The sequence below is a fragment of the Elaeis guineensis genome, chromosome 3 (assembly GCF_000442705.2).
Source record: "Elaeis guineensis isolate ETL-2024a chromosome 3, EG11, whole genome shotgun sequence".
Taxonomy (NCBI): Eukaryota; Viridiplantae; Streptophyta; class Magnoliopsida; order Arecales; family Arecaceae; genus Elaeis; species Elaeis guineensis.
The window spans coordinates 129,022,282-129,026,405 of record NC_025995.2 but is presented as its reverse complement, the minus strand read 5'-3'; positions in this window follow the sequence as shown (position 1 = coordinate 129,026,405).

The window sequence follows — 4,124 nt, the reverse complement described above, 5'->3', positions numbered from 1 at the left end:
TTGCTGCAGCTCGACCTTCCCCTCCCCAAGGGCGACAGATAGTTCTTCTATGGTTCTTCTCAGGGATTGGAGTTCGCTGAAATCCGGAGCGGGAGCAAGCTGAGCCCCTCCAGCTAGCTGCCTCTGAAGGCGGGCAACCTCGTCGGTCGCCATCCTGAGCCTCCCCTTGTATTCATCCACCTGCTTGCGCCAGCCGGCCTGGTATGCATCATAGCTTGCTTCGGCATCCTGGAGCTGTTGCTAAAGATCGGAGACCTTCTTCGACCATTCCCGGTCGCTGTCGGCCCGAGTCAAGAGCCGGGATGAACTTCCTTCCAACTGGCTAATCCTCTCCTGCGCAGCCGACAGCTCCACTCTGAGAGAACTGATCTTGGTAGCTTGAGCCCAAGATCGGTCGCTGGCGTGCTTCTTGTGCTCCTCGAGCTCCTTCTCGAAGTTTGCCTTCCTCCGGTTGTACTCCATGATCTCCTTCACATGGAGGTTCCGAAAGTGGGTGGCCTCCGCGATGGCTTCAGAGTGACTCTCCCTCAACCTGCGAAGCTCGCCTTCCATCTTTTTCGACCTTTTCGTCAAATGAAGAACTTCCTTCTTCAGGTGCTAGATCGTGGACTTCAGCAGAATTCTCTGGGGTAGGGGAAGCACTTCGACAGGACACTGCCATCGGGGCGCATCTCATTGCAGAAAGAAAAATAAAAAGGAGGAAGGAAGAGTGGAGAAGAGTGGAAAAGCCGTCCACAAGGAGAAACTCAACTTTATTGATTGAATATTTCTTAAAGACAAAAAGGAAAAAAAAATTATAGTAAAGAAAAAATACAAGGTCGGAGGTCTCAGACCTCTGCGGTAGGAGTTGGGAAGCTCGGTGTCCCTGGAAGGGGGGCTGCGACAGCAGTAGCAGCAGGAGAGGGACTGGCCTCATCTTCAGACTCCTCGCCCAAGAAGCTGAGATCGAGCTTGAAAAATTTCTTGGCCACCTTCTCCTGACAGAGCTTGAACCCCTTGATGAATGCTTCTTGGTCGAACCTGACGTTCAGGTCCCTCATTTCCGCAGAGGCCTTGAACTCCTCCACCGCAAGAACCCTAACCTCCGAGACCAGGACCAGGATCTGCTCCGCCAAATTTGTGACCTCGGCCTGTGCCTTCCTCACCGTCTCCTCCGAGGTCTGCTTCTCTTCCTCCCGAGCCTGCTTTTCTTTCTCCAGGGCCTCTTGGAGGGTAACTACTTTGGATGCCTTTTCTTTGAGGCGAGCGACCTCGGCCCGACGATGCTCCTCCGCCTAGATGGTATCCCTCCTCGCCCAGTTCGTCGCCTCGATATTGGCAAGGAGCTGGTGCCCAATCTGCAAGGGCGGCTAGGGGATCAGAACAAGGGTCGAAAAACCAATTAAATGAAGATTTATTTACCTCGAGAAAGGACCCTAGGGAGTCCCAAACCCGCTGCTCATGATCGGCACGATCAATCCTCTCGACGACTTCAGACAGAATGCAGCCGTCGATCAACCACTTGATCAAGTTCCTGTCATTGAAGGGATTCTTCAGCTCTTCTTCAGAACCGTGGGATTCTTCGATGGCGACCTGACGGCCACTTATCCTGCGGGCCACCAACTTCCTTCTCCTCCCCCTCTCGACCCCGGGTGCCTCCACAGGACGGACCCCCAAAACAGGAGCCTCAGTGAGGGGACTCCTTGAAGAGGCCCGAGGAGCCGGGGGTTCGACATCCGAGGGAACCTCGACCGTGGGAGCCGCCTGGGCGGGCACGGTCGAGCTCGTCTCCTCTATTTTGGCCTTCTTTGTTGATCCGGAGGCTGCGGCACCTTTTCATTTGTGGGCCTTGAGGCCCCTGACGAGCATCCGTGCTGCTTTGGCGTCCATTCCTAAAAAAAAAAAAAAATCAATCAAAAATTGGTGATGGGGTAAAAAAAGAAGAAGTGACACGCAAAAAAAAAAAAAAGAGAAGAAAAGAAGAGAAAAAGAAGAAGGACGGGAGAAAAGAAGAGGAAAGAAAAGATGGAATACTCGCAGGATCTTCGGGACTCAAGCCGATGTTGAACAAAAACTGCTCCTTCAGAAGGTTGGGAAGGGAAGGAGCGGAATAGCCAAGAAGCTTTCGGGCGGCTTGAAGGTCGTCCTCCCCCAGGCTGAAAGTCCGGCGGATAGAGTCCCTTAGAGAGCCCCAAGGGGGCAAGCCCAGCCTCAAAGTCGGGCAGTGGACGAAGAGGTACTTTCCCTTCCAGTTGTGGACTGAAGAGGGAGCACCTTTTAGCAACCCCTTCTTGCCAAACTGGGGGGAGAAATACCACCAGTCCTTTGCCGAGGGATGATGCTTGAAGGTGTAGAAATGCCTAAACAAAGAGAGGGATGGCTGAACTTCGACTACGTGGCAAAGGGAGAGAAATCCTTTCAAAAATCTAAAGGAATTCGGCGCCACTGAAGCTAAAGAAATATCTAAGAAACAGAAGAGGGCGACAACGAAAGGCGAAAGCGGAAGTCGGAGTCTGGCACGGAAGGCCTCCTGATACAGACAAAAGCGGCCAGGTGGGGGGGTGCTAGCCCGGTCGGCGGGATCGGAGAGCTCCAGATCGTACTCCGAAGGAACTCCATACTGAACCCTTATCAGTAGGAGTTCATCCGGAGTCAGAGAATAGGGAATGGCACCCGATGCAAAAATCGGGCGAAGCCCAGCCCCAGATGTGGGTTCGTCTACAGAGTGGGGGTCCTGGGGGGCTGAGGTGGAAGAACTCTTGGAACCGCTAGAGGCGGAGGTGCTGGAAGACATTTCAAATGAGGACCCTAAAAATCTCGGAGAAATCAGGCGGAACAAGAGGCGAAAGGTTTGCGGAGAACCAAACCAAAGGAGGGCGACAGGAGAAAGATAGAGGAAAAGGGGCACCCGAATGGCAAGAAGGGGAACAAAGTTTCAGGACTAACCTAAGTCGCTCCGAAAGATGTAGAAGGTGCGAGGACAGGGATGACTCGAAGGATGCCTAGGGCCAAGGTAGATGCCAAGGAGGGTCAGGGCTCTCGAAGAAAAGGCGGACACCGATAGAATTTTCAGGCGGAATAGGGCCCCTAAAGGCGAAAGGGCGGGTTTAAATAGCCCTGGGATCTGGCGTCATAATGATCGCGAATCCCCTCAGGCCGACCCGCGCTCGCCACGTGTCCCACTCACCATGGCAGACGGCTAAAAATGGCTGACAGAGCCATTACTGCACCGTACCTGGGCCAACGTACCAGCAAAAATTTTGAAAGGTCCCTTCGAATCGCCCTGATTCGAAAAGACTCCAGCACGCACGCATTTAATGCCAAAATATCTGGGGGCGATCGTGCACGGGATTCAAGGGGACAACTTCGGCTGCAAAAATTTTTCTGTACTTCCTTCATTTGAAATTTAAACTCGGAAGTAGGGGGACTGGTGTTGGGTATAAAATACCCCCCAGTCGAAGTTCGTGACCGGAGTGACCCTCCGGAGATCCAACCGACTTCCGACCTCCGACGACGTCTCTTCAAACCTCCCGGGCGGTCGAGCCCCCGCAACACTCTCAAGTTTTGCTGACGGACGAGCCCCCACCAGCATCGACCGGATTCTTCATGACAGACGGACTCCACCCAAATTTCCACAATGATCGACCATCTTCTAGACTTCGTCCGGACTCCTATGGGAGCCAGACTCCGCCCATGACTCCAATTACAGGCAGACTTCATCCGGACTCCTATGGGAGTCGGACTCCGCTCACGACTCCAATTGCAGGTAGACTTCGTCTGGACTCCTACGGGAGCCGGACTTCGCCCCCAACTCCAATTGCAGGTAGACTCTGCCCGGACTCCGACGGGAGCCAGACCTCGTCCCCAACTCTGGTTGCAGGAAGACTCTGTCTGGACTCCTACGGGAGCCGGACCTCGTCTCCAACTCTGGTTGCAGGAAGACTCTGCCCGGACTCTTATGGGAGCCGGACCTCATCCCTGACTCCGGCTACAGGCAGACTTCGTCCGGACTCCTACGGGAGCCGGACTCTGCTCGCGACTCCAATTGTAGGTGGACTTCATCCGGACTCCTACGGGAGTCAGACTTCGCCCCCAACTTTAATTGCAGGTAGACTCTGCCCGGACTCCTACGGGAGCCGGACCTC